The 13,052-nt window shown below is 46.5% G+C and overlaps 1 protein-coding gene across 2 annotated transcripts in view; it reads right to left on the bottom strand.

Moving 5' to 3' along the window:
* Znf592 (zinc finger protein 592) overlaps nucleotides 1-13,052 on the bottom strand; it is a 52,937-nt gene that overhangs the window by 36,016 nt on the left and 3,869 nt on the right. Inside the window, exons 2-3 of one of the 2 annotated variants that reach the window (XM_087188511.1) lie at nucleotides 11,076-11,158; nucleotides 1,779-1,884 (exon numbers count right to left, since the gene is read on the bottom strand). The gene's annotated coding sequence lies outside the window, so the exon portion shown is untranslated. The remainder of the gene's footprint in view (nucleotides 1-1,778; nucleotides 1,885-11,075; nucleotides 11,159-13,052) is intronic. The other variant, XM_087188512.1, reaches the window with a different exon arrangement.

Genomic DNA, 13,052 nt, shown 5'->3' with positions numbered 1-13,052 from the left:
ATAGCAGGACTATGAAGCTGAGAAGCAGAAACCAGGCACAGACAGCAGCATCTACACAGCTGAGACTGAGGCATCTCATCCTCCATCCTCCTCTCCTTGGGCCCTGCTTGCACACAGACCTCATTGCTACCTAGGCGCTCCACTGTGGACCTGAAAAGGGCACAGGTCCCTCTTGCTCACATACCCTGGGGGCAGCCCTCCCACTGGACTATGTAAAAGCATCACCTCTGGGTCATGGGGAAATCTAAGCCAGAAGCCAAGAGCCTTAGACCTGCTAGAAACCAAACCTCCACCCCAGCAGAGGAAGTGGCCACTCCACAGGATCACTCTCCCCTCACCTGCTGCCCTGAGGCTGCCACTGACTGTGTCTGCCATAAGCAGGCAACCATCCCAGCAACTCTCTAACGGAAAGGTTCACTGGGACACCAGCAGGGAGCACGCTGTTCACATTGAAGTGTCACCATGGTGGCCACAGATCAGCACAGGAGTCAGGAGCTGGTTAGCGTCTCTCCCAGCCTCTCTGGTCTCTCGTTCCCCCTCCTCCTCTCTCCCATACACGTAACTAGATGTTCCTAGGGTGACATGGGGTACCTTTGTGAATTTCAGGACCATAAGGACCCAGGCGTTGGCTAGTAGATGCCAAGGGTATGGTGAGACAACCACCAAGGTCACACCCATCAGGGAGTTATTACACTAATTAAAAACAGAAAATAACAGGGCCAGGGATTTAGCTCAGTGGTTCCGCCACCTGCTTTGCAAGCACAAAGTCCAGAGTTCGATCCCCGGTACCAAAAAAAAAAAAAAAAACCCATAGAAAATAACAATTGTTGGCAAGAATGAGGAAAAGTAAAATCCTTGCGCATTCCTAGAGGTAATATAAAATGGTATAACCATTATGGACAACAGCGTGGCAGTTTCTTGGAAAATTAAAAAAAGAAAATGACATGTGCCAGGTATGGTGGTGCACACTTGTAATCCCAGCACTCAAGAGGCTGAGGCAGGATGATCACTGTGAGTTCTAGACCAGCTTGGACTACACAGCAAGACCCTGTCTGAAAAATCAAAACAAAACAAAAAAAGGACATGAACCAGCAATTGTGTTTCTGGGTATGGACTCAAAACAACCAAAAGCAGGCTCTCAAGATATCAGCACACCCTTGTTCACAGCAGCATAAGGCACAATACCCAAAAGGTAGATGCAGCCCAAGGATCCTACGTCCACAGCTAAACAAGATGCGGGATATACTCAAATGAAGTATTACTCGGCCTTAGAAAGGAAGGCGCTGGGGTTGTAGCTCAGTGGTAGAGCACTTATCTAGAATAGGTGAGGCCCTGGGTATAATCTCTAACATCATAAAAAAGGAGTAAATAAGAAAAAAAATTTCTGATGAACACTATAACATGGAGATGTTTTACTGAGTGATAAGCCAGATATAGAGACACATTCTGAATGAGCCCACTTATACAACATTCCTAATAGGTAAATTCAGACAGAAAATTGAATAGTGGGTCAGGGGTATGGAGGAGGGAGGCAGGGAGCAGCCATCTGATGGGTTCAGAGTTACAAGCTGACATGATAGAAGGTTCTGGAAATGAGTGGGGCTTAGGGCTACATGGCTGTGAATGCACTTAATCCCAGTGAATTGTACACTTAAAAATGATAAATTTTCTTGTGCATATTTTACCACCAAAACAAAACCAACCCAAGGAACAGAAAAGCCCTCTTGTGTTCAAACTCAGCTCTTCAAGGCCAGCTCAGGTCAGCCTAGACATCATACCTTAGTGAGGTTCTCAAAACAAGGGTGTGGTGAGCGTTGCTGGGAGAGTAGAGCTGCAGAGAAAGGAAAAACTACCTAGGCACATGGTCTAGTGTCCAAACACCACCTACGGAAAGAAGAAAAACAAAATGTTTTTTAAATGAATTTGAAAACAAATGTTAAAGTAAGGAAAGAGGGGCCGGGGATTTAGCTCAGTGGTTCCGGCACCTGCCTTCCAAGCACAAGGTCCCAAGTTCGATCCCTGGTACCAAAAAAAAAAGTAAGGAAAGAGAGTTTAAAACCTAATTATACTCATACAAGTGTAGATAAGACCCTCAGGAAAATCTCCAAACATAAATTCAAAGCAGGCCCCAAAGGTAGTCAAAGGCAAAACCCTTCCAGCCCAGACTTGGCCCCTCCAGCCACCATCCCGCCCAGAGCCTGCCTAGGTTCAGAACCTAGCTGACTGCTCTCCAGCTGCAAGACTCTGGGCAAATTTCTGCATCTGTGCCTCTTACAGAGGTTCGGTGAGTGTGTAAACGTCTGGCCACACTGCCTGTCACACAGCAAACACATGTGTCTGCCACCAGCCACCATGGCCAGCAAGCTTTTCCTTGCACATTTCCAGATAGTGGGTGAGGGAAGTCCAGCCCAATCTATCCTGCCACACAGTTCGCCAGTGCTCAGGATGCCCCCAGTACAGCTGAGGATGCAGAGGGGGCAGGCACAGGGTTGGGGCAGGTAAGCTATAGGATAGGATCACAGGTTCCAGAGAGGACTAAGGGGACAAACACAAGCAGGTGACGGGATGGAGAGAAGAAGTAGGAAAAGCTGGCAGAATCCATTGTTTTAAACTAGGTGTTCTCCAGCTGTGGCTGAACCTTAGAATCTCCTTGGGGATGTGGTCACTATTAATGCTTAACAACCTCCACCACCCAAGATTCAGACCACACTAGACAGTGCTCACAAACACTGGTGAAAGCTGACATGGTGGCACGCACCTATAATTCCAGCAAGTTGGAGCCTAGGCTGGAGAATTTAGTAACTCAGTAAGACCCTGTCTCAAAAATGAAAAATAAAAAAAAGTGCTGGGGATGTAGATCAGTGTGAAGGTCCTGGGTTCAATCCCCAGTACCAAAAAAACCCCCCAAAAAACAAAAAAACCCCAACTCTGGTTAACAGTTCATCAGCTATATATACTCATAAATGACAGAAGCAAAGGTCTCTTTCCTTCTCCCTACCCCAGTACTGGGAATTAAACTCAGGGCCTCACACTTAGCTGCATACACCCCCAGCCCTTTCCATTTTATTTTGATACAGGCTGGGCTCCAACTTGCAATCCTACTGCCTCAGCCTCCCAAAGTGCTGGGATTACAGATGTGCCCAGCTTGGATCTTCACATTTTAAAACATTAACAAGCAGATACTGTAATGTCTAAATGAGGACAAAAGGCTAAGACCAGGGGCCAAGGGGTGTCTGAGGTCTGTTGTTCAATAGTAACTAAGTCCTGAAATGCTCCAGCAGCTACACCTGGTTATTTACTCCACGGTGACCTCGGCACCCGGCCATGGATGGGCCAGGCTGTCCAGAGAGCCTCTAATATGCAGGACACATATGGAGAAGACTAGGGATCCTGAGCTCAGACTCCTCCCGGGTCAACACTGCTCATGCCTAGAGGCGCACAGCTTTATAGTCACAGCATACTGCTCCATCTTTGAAAGGAGCTTGCATTGGGCCAGGGATGTAGCTCAGTGGCACTGCGCCTGCCTGGCAAGTATAAGGTCCTGAGTTTGATCCCCGGTACCAGGAAAGAAAGAAAAAAAAGCAAGCAAGGAGCTTGCAAGAAGTGAGCTAGAACATCCCCAGGGCCCAGGATGGCTGCCCTGCACTGAGCTGTGCACTGGGAGGCAGTGCCTACATTTCCCATTTCCCAACACCCTCCTCTGCCAGGGTGCTCCTGGATGTGGCATTAATTCCCCTTTGGTCTGGTATTCAGATGATCACTGTACCCCTGCCTCCACTATGACGCACCTCAGGGTGCTGTAAGACTAGGATTAAAAAACACTGTTCCAGAACATTATTCCAGATTAGAGGGTTTTCTAGCACCAGAAACATTAAGGCCTGTCAGAACCAAAGAGACTCTAGCAAATCATTCAGTTTAAGCCACTGGCTCCAAGGAAATTGAGGTCCAGAGGGTTAAAGCAATCAGATTAGAAAAGACACACAAACCAAAAAGGGTCACTGCTGTGGGAGATTCCCATTATTTCTGCAAGGCCACAAGGCTCTGCCTTAGTCTTCCCATAGAAATGGGGCTGAAGTCTCTTCCTACTCAGTTATCCATGATGACTCACCATCAAATCCTTAGCAAAGGGTTTGTTCAACCCTTGAACTAGTGATTCTCAGCCCTGGATGCACATTAGAAACACTTTGGCTGGGAGGCTGAGGCAGGAGGATCACAAGTTTGAGCCCAGACTGAGCAGCTTAGTGAGACTGTCTCAAAATTTAAAGGGGGAGGGGAGGCTGAGGGTGTAGTTCTCTGGGAAGGCCCTGGGTTTAATCCCAGGACTGGCAGAAAAGACAAGACAAAACAAGACCTGACCAGACCAGACTAGACCTGGGTCAGCTACCTAAAACTGAACCCAGAAATCCAGTGTGCCCCCCACTTACTGTTCTCACAGGGCCCCACAGTCCTCAACCACCTCCAGGGCTTGGATAATGGCTTCTCTCTCATCTAGATCACTCTTCCCTAAGCTATTCCCATGGATACATACCTCCTGCAGATCTCTATTCCAATGTCTTGTCTTTGTTTTTTTTTTTTTTTGAGACAGGGTCTCTCTTTGTAGTTCAGGCTGGCCTTGAACTATGTAGCAGGGGCTGACCTCAAACTCATGGTGACCCTCCTGCCTCAGCCTCCTGAGTGCTGGGACTATAGAACCACCACACCCAGCCTTGTCTTTTTAGAAATGCTCTTATTTTTCCTTTATTAAAAACTTACAGCCAGGCATTGTAGTGCATGCCTGTAATTCCAGCACTTGGGAGGCTGAGGCAGGAGGATCCCAGAAGTTCAAGGTCAGCCTAGACTTCAGAGTGAGTTCAAGACCAGCCTGAACTACGTACATGGCAAGACCCTGTCTTAAACCCCCCTCCAAAAGAGTTGTAATAATATATAGCTGTTGCTATAGTTTTACATCAAAGAAACAAATACAGAAAGCCACTCCTCAAGCTCCATCCAACACACAATTGACAGTTGTGTATTTACTGGAGAAGTATCTCCGACTGCCCACAGGTGACCCACAGGCACGTGCATGGATCTGTGTGAATGCACACGGTGTCCTCAAGATGCCACCAGGAGTGTGTCTCCTGCTGTCCTGTATCTTGCTTTGATCTTCACATGAGTTGGGTACATTTCTAGATGGTGAAGTGGAGTGTTTTTATTGGCTGCACATGTCAATGAGATTTCTCTGAGTTCTCTATCTTATTTTGATACAAGGTCTTGATATGTTGCCCTGGCTGGTCTTGAACTTTGTTGGGCTTTTTAATTTTGGGGGGTACTGGGAATTGAACTCAGGGCCTTCCCACTGAACCATATCTCTAGCCTCCAGCCCATTCATTCATTCATTCATTTTATTTTTGTTTTTTGAGAGAGGGTCTCTTTGTACCCTAGGCTGGCCTCAAACTCACAGTAATCCTCCTGTCTCAGCCTCCTGAGTGCTGGGATTATAGGTGTGTGCCACTACACCCAGTTATTTTTTATTTTGAGACATGATCAATAAATCACTGAGTTACCCAGGCTAGGCTCAAATTTACAATTCTCCTGCCTCAGCCTCGCAGAGTGTGGGGATCACAGGTGTGTGCCACCATGTTTGGCTTCACCTCTCTACTTAAAGTAGAAAATGTGCCCTCATTGCTTTATTTTTCTATATATACTTTTCACCGCCTCTCATAGTTAATATTTTCTTGCTTGTTGTCTATAAACCCACAATCAGCAACATGAGCTCTATGAGGGAAAGGTTTTTACTTTTTATTTTGTTCCCTACCACATCCCCAGTGCTGGAAGAGTACATGGTGAATAGCAGGCCCTCACACATTGATTTGAGAAATTCATGAACACATTAGAAACACCAATCTTAGGGCTGGGAGTATAACTCAATGGAAGAGCACTGGCCTAGCATTCATGAGGCCTTGGGTTCAATTCCCAGCACTGCAAAAAAGAAAAGAAACACCAATCTTAAAACAAGACTTGTACCAAAAGATCTTAAAGAGGAAGCTGATTATACCAAAATCCCTTCCCTGCTGATCCTATCTTGGGAAAAGCCTTTTTAAAAACAGGCTGGAGCTGGGTGTGGTGGTACATGCCTGTAGAATCACCATGAGTTTGAGGCCAGTATCAACTACATAGTGAATTCTCAACCTGAACTACAAAGGGAGACCCTGTCTCAAAAACAGAAAAAAGAAAAACAACCAGGACGAAAGACTGGGTGTGGTGGCGCAAGTCTATGATCCCAATACTCCAAAGGCTGAGGTGAGAAGATTGTAAATCCAAGGCCAGACTAGGCAGTTTAGCAAGACTGTCTCAAATAAAAGGGTTGGGAGGACTGGGGGATGTAGGTCAGTGGTAGAGCACTTACCTAGCATGGGTGAGGGCCTGGGCTCAATCCCCAGCACCACAGGAAAAAGGCAAAAGCAAAATGAAAAAAGCTAGAAGCCTGAAGAAACAGAAACCATTTAGAAATAAGTATCTCAAGTCAAATTAATCCAACCCAAGTGGGCTTGTGAGTCAAAGACAGTTTGTCCTGAGGAACACATAAAACTATGGAGACAGGGGCTGGAGATTTAGCTCAGTGGCATGCGCCTGCCTGGCAAGCACAAGGTCCTGAGCTCCATCCCCGGTACCAAAAAAAAACCTATGGAGACAAAACATGCAGTTGGAAGAAGCATAGACTGCCACCCTCACACAGGGACAGAAAGAAGAGGTGGTCCCCTCTGGCCTGTGCTCTGAGATGCAGGCCTGGTGAGGACAGGACCACCAGCCCAACAGATGCCACCAACACAGGAAGATCTTTCCTTTCCTCGGCCTATCTGCTCCCAAAACCCACTCCATGCACCGATGAACTCCAGGTGGGTGCACCTCACCCTCAGCCACATCTCACCAAGGTCACCTGCTCCCTTCTATGTCTGCTGAGCCCCTGTCCCTGTCACCTCACCTGCCCATGTGGTCACTCTGCACGCCTCCCTGAGACCACTCTTCCCTTAACACCATCATCATGCAGTGGCTCACTCGGCTCAACAACATAAAGTGGCTCCAGCAGCTGACAGATCACCTCCCCTCAGAGTACTCAGAGACCCATCCCAGCTCCTCCCTCCAAGCTTCTAGCTGAAGCCCTTTCCCACCCCTTCTCCCCATGCACACCTCACTCCCATGGGCATGCACATCCACTCATTCATTCAAGAGTGTGACTTAAGCACCTTCCAGGTGTCAGGCATTGCCCCATGTGGCTGGCAGCCCACTGGAAGGAGACAAACTCACACCAATGCCAGGGAGTTGGGCAGACATCTTAACTGGAGTTCCCAGCCAAACTCAAAAAGTAGAGGGAATATCCTCTGGATTCTGAAGCAGATGAGAGCAAGCCATGCAGCTGTAGTGGGGAGAGGGCTTGGAAAAAGGTCTAGAGGCAGATTAGGGGGGAGGCAGTGACAGAAGGCTACTTCCAGGGCTCTGGGCATCTCTGATACAAGGCTACAAATGTGGGGTGGAGGGTGACATGGGTTCTGACTTTCATTTAAAGGGGCCAAGCCCCTCTACCCACATACACATCTCACTGCTCAGTCAATAAGAGGAATCACAAGGGATCTGTTTTCTCCACGAACATTCCCAATTTATTTTAACTGAACATATATTATTTTTTAAATAAGAGAAAAAGTACTCTCCCCAACAATTAAAGGTCAATGCTGCTCCACACTGGAGCCCACACCGAGCCAATAGCACCGCCAGATGGGCCTACCACCTCTCCCCTGCAGTGGGACTGTGTCCCTCCCTGCACTTGCCCCTGCTCCCAGGGGCCTACCTGGCCCCAATCTTTCTCTCAGTTGACTCAATTAATTCCTCATAATTAAAGCTACAGTTTGGTGAACTATTAAGACTATGGCCTCTCCCAGAAGGTGTAAAGATTTTAAGAGATCCCTAAGATGGATATGTGGGAGGCTGAGGGTAGAGCACTTGCCCAGCATGTGTGAGGAGGCCCTGGGTTTGATCCCAACACCACAGAAAGAAAAAAGAAGAAAGCAAGCCAACCAGCCTTCAAGGAAAGAAGTGGAACGGTAGAATGACACGCATTGGGGCTTATAGTTTGTGGAAGGGGGCTCCCTTCTCCTAAGGGTACAGCACTCCAGGAAGCAGTGTCAAGGGGAGACCAGTGCAACAATGAAATAGGAGATTACACCAGTGCCCCACTTCTCTCCTCCCCAGTGGCCATCCACTCCACTCGAGGACCCTCCCCAGAGGCAACCCAGCCACCTCAGAGGGTGACCTGTGGCAAGTAACCACCTCCCTGTGAAAGAAACAGCCCCTAAGACACTTCTGGTCTGGAAGCAAATTGTTGCCTAATTGCTTTCTCAGGGCACTCCTGAGGGCCAGGGTCACCTCACGGGACTCGTCAGGCTCCACAGAGCAGCACTCTGGCCTGGGCCCAGAGCACCTGCAGACAGTCCATCAGTGGACCGATGAAGACCCCAATGCAAAAGGCCCTGCAAGATTTTAAGTGCAAGTGCATGTTCTAAGTTCAAGAGAGACAGAGAGAACCAATAGTGCTAATCACACATTGAGTAGTTTAAGGGAGGCCCTGCAAGATTTTAAATGCAAGTGCCTGTTGTAAGTTCAAGAGAGAGAGACAGAGAGAATCAATAGTGCTAATCACACAGTATTTTAAGGGCCTGAGTTTATAGCCTCAATGAAGCACCAGACGGGGAAGGGTTTTCTATACTGTCAGCCATCCTGATTCAGGCCTAGAGGTCTAACAAGCCTAGAACAGAGAACAGCCCTCCCAACCCAGAAGAACCTGAACAGCTGCTAGTGCCCACCCTGGGCTCCCTCTTCCTCTGACAGTGTCAAAGCTGTATCTCAGATGTGCTTCCTGACCTGGAACAGCGCAGAAGTGGTCTGTAGTTACAATGGGTACACATTTGCAAAAACCCTCCCCATTGTTTCACTCTGCCCTTTGGAGAGTAAAGGAACACCTGCTACTTCAGAAACTGAACTGGCAGGAAGGAGTACAATGCCATAAATGGCAGCAAAGCAGGCCAATAAAAGTGGAGCCTACTGGGTGTGGTGGCACATGCCACAATCCCAGCACTCTGGGAGGCCGAGAGAGAGGAGGATCGAAAGTTTAGGGCCACTCTGGGCAAATTATCGACTAGTGAGACACTACCTCAAAAAATTTTTAAAGGGTTGGAGATGTAGCTCAATATGAAGGCCCTGGGTTCAATCGCCGTTACCACAAAAAAACAAAACAAAACAAAACAAAAAACAGAGCCATAGCTCACCCCACAGCTGCCACTAAGCTCCAGCTTGCCAAGGACAGTATGGGTAAAATGCTCCTCCATCCAAAAACTGGAAGGAGGAAGGAGCAGTGTCCACCTGAACCCCAGGGTGGGCAGAGCCCCTAAAAGGGGGATATCCCAGAAATGCTATGGGAGGCTTGCACACAGAACACCTTCTCTTTATAGTCCCTTGGTCCCCCAAGTTGTCATACTAAGGCCTCTGCCACACACCCTCACGTGGATGGAGGAGGAGGCCCAGGGCCACACCAGCAGTGATTTCCCTAGATGCTTTTCTGAAGAATGCGGCCGACAGGAAGCTACTGCACAGGGACACCCTTCTCATCAAAGCCTCGCTCTCCAGATCCAGGGCAGCCCCAGTCAGAGGTGCCACCATCATGCTCCCAGCAAGGCAGGCATCTTCCTTCCAACAACACGACCCCTGCTACAGGGAAGTACTTCTAGACAGTTTAAATTTTTGTTTTAGGGCTTTCAATGTTTGTTTCCGAAATGAAAACAGACTTTCTGGGTGTGTGTTCATTTTGTAAAAATGAGATATAAACCTGCCTGTATAAAATTCAAGTGGCAGCAAGATGTAAAACTGTCAGGTGTGGTGGCACACATCTGTGTTCCCAGCGCTCGGGAGGCTGAGGTGGGAGGATCGTCAACCTGGGCTACATAGTGAGCTCAAGGCTAGTCTGAACTACATGGCGAGAGCCTGTCTCAAAAAAAAAGAAAAGAAAAGGGAGTCCAGGAATGTAGCTCAGCAGCACAGCTGAGGGGTACCAAAAAGAAAAAGAAAAAAAGATGTTAAGTAAAAGCTACCCCAGCCCCTCCCTCCAAAAGCAGGAGTTCTTCCAGTGAACCGTCCTGCAGATGGACACAACATTTCTGCTTTCTCTGGAGGAGCCTATGGGGTGAAGGATCCTTAATGTTACCTTTGGATTACTCAAATAAATAAATAAAAATCAAATTAAAAATTAAAAAACATTTTTCAAGTTTCAGAATCTTTAAGGGGACAATAATCTTAGAGCTCTCAAAAACAGATATATGCTAATGTCACACAGATTCCCTACTCCCCACGGACCGACTTAAGAGCAGGAACAGACTCTTTTCTTAACATGTGGCTGACAGTGTTTCCACAACCAGCCACACACAGACATCGCATCCTTCTCACGCCCTGGAGTGTTGATGAAAGGAAGGGGGTCACCATCACCTCCTTTTTATTTTCGTCCTTTAGGTACTGGGGACTGAATGCCAGGCAAGTGCTGACCACTGAGCTACACCCCCTCCCATGTTACCACTGACCTTTGATCCCTTCAGAGTCTGCAACAGACATGGTAAGGGACTTAACCAAAGCCACACAGTCAACCAAGGACAACCCACACTTTGGTGACAGCAACCTTGAAAGGTGCTCATTAACTTTTCTTAGAGCCATAAAGTGGATCAGATATGTCCTTTCGACATATACTTCCGTGCTGTCAAATTAAAACAAAGAGTTGGCTAAAAAATGTTCTCAAATGTAATTAGCTAAAGGCTATCACATCTGACACCCCTAGAGCAAGCACAGGGGAGGCACCAGACCACAGGTCCACACATGGAGATATACACAGAGTCTGGGTACATGCAGATTGTTCTACTGCACGGAAACAAATTTCAAAACTCCTATTCAGGATGTTCCTATTTTTGTAAAAAGAGAAAGCTAAACACACATGTAAAAATAGAGATGGAAAATAAAGATCTAATATAAATATCAAAATATTAGCCAGGTATGGTGGTACACACCTATAATTCCATCACTTGGGAGGCCGAGGCAGGAGGATCACCACGAGTTCAAGGTCAGCCTGCACTACAAACTGAGACCTCATCTGAAAAAAAAAACAACAAAAAAACAAAAGCCAGGGATTTAGCTCAGTGGTTCCGCTGCCTGCCTCACAAGTGCAAGGTCCTGAGTTCAAACCCAGGTATCAAATAAATAAATAAATAAATAAAAATAAATAAACATCAAAATATTTTTTTTTAATTTTTTTTCAGTAACAGAGATCAAACTCAGGACCCTGTGCTTGTCAGACAGGCACGGCACCACTGAGCTACATCCCTGGCCCTACAAAATGTTAAAATGTTAACAGTAGCTCTAGGTTGTAAGATTTATCAGTGAGTTTTATTTCCTTTGTATACCTATCTGTATTTCCTAAGTTTTCTACATAAATATGTATTACAAAAGAAAAACAGTATACATTGAATTAATCTATTTAGGTTTATTTTACAGTACAGAAAAATAAAGATTCTAAATTCTAGAGGGTCTACCACTCTTCAGGAATTGAAGAAGCAGAATGAAGTGATGGGTGTGGTGGTGAACCCCTATAATTCCAGTACTCAGTAGGCTGAGGCAGGAAAACTGCCATGAGTTCGAGGCCAGCCTGGGCTACAAAGTGAGTTCAAGACTACCCTTGGGGAGACCTTGACTCAAAAAAAAAACACCCCAAAATCACCCAACAACAACAAAATAAAAGGAGAATGTAGTATAGCAGAAGCTCAAACTTCAGGGGGATTCCAGTTCAAAAGCAACATTGACCTGTGACTGGGCTGAACTGAGGGTATTAATTACTTTATTTTTGATCTTCAATGTGTAGGGAAGATGAAGATTCTAAACCAATCTCTTTCAAATGCAACCAAAAGCTCCCTGCCAGCCTCAGAAGTTCATAGATCTCTGCTCAAAACAACTTCCAATGCATCTGCCCACACCACTGCTCAGCCACAAAACTACCCACACCACTTAGAATCTGTGTACCTTCACCACTAGCCTAAAGTTAGGGAATCTCCTTTTTTGATGTGTTATTTCTCATAAACGTTACTCCTGTTGAATACAGTGGCATAGGCTCGTGTTTTGTTTTGTTTTGTTGAGATAGAGTCTCTCTATGTAATCCAGGTTGCCTTGAACTCACTATATAGCCCAGGCTGGCCTCGAACTTGCAGTGATCCTCCTGCCTTTCTCTTGAGCTCTGGGATTACAGGCATGCACCAACATGCCTGGTGCACAAACCTGTAATCCCAACTACTCAGAAGGCTGAGGCAAGAGGACAGCAAATTTAAGGCCAGTCTGGGCAGTTTAGTGAGATCCTATCTCAAAATTAAAAAGGACTGGAGATGTAGTAGAGCACTTTCCTAGCATGTGTGAGACCCTGAATTTAATCCCCAGTATTGAAAAATAGTTATTCTCCTTAAGTTTCACAAGTATAGGATTCCACCCTAATAATACAGTATTAATTCTATCGATTAATAATTACTGCTGGCTACAGTGAATAGTACATAAGGAAAGATTATGTTAAGAGAAAGGGTTTGTTTTCATGGCACCTGAGAAAGACATGAATTAGGGAGGAGCAAGAGTTTGTTGGTGCATCCAGCTCTGGCCAGGAAAGGGGGAGGGGTTCCAGGGAACAGAAGCAACTGTCACTCTGCGGCTTCATTCCTCATGGTCCATTTATGTCCTAAATTTACTCACGAGTCTTTTCCAAGTTTGGTAACTGAGTCAGTCTCCTTGGACCCAAGCAGTTGAGTGCCCTACAAAACTGAATTTCTGGTCTAGGAAGTTGAGAGGCAGATCCCAAAGCAGACATCTATGATGGAGTGTATCCAATGTATCTAAGACTCTCTGGTGCATCCCCATGGTTTATGAAGTCCCCAGATGAGGCCTCTCATGGCTCCACACTGTCACACTGATGGCTCCTTCTACCTACAAAGTCCTTTGCTCAATCTTATCTG

Source organism: Heterocephalus glaber, unplaced genomic scaffold (genome assembly GCF_053883595.1).
Source record: "Heterocephalus glaber isolate CG9 unplaced genomic scaffold, H.glaber_assembly_v1.0 deba00001531, whole genome shotgun sequence".
Lineage (NCBI taxonomy): Eukaryota > Metazoa > Chordata > Mammalia > Rodentia > Bathyergidae > Heterocephalus > Heterocephalus glaber.
The sequence above is the reverse complement of the archived record's forward strand: the minus strand, read 5'-3'. Positions and strand labels throughout refer to the sequence as shown.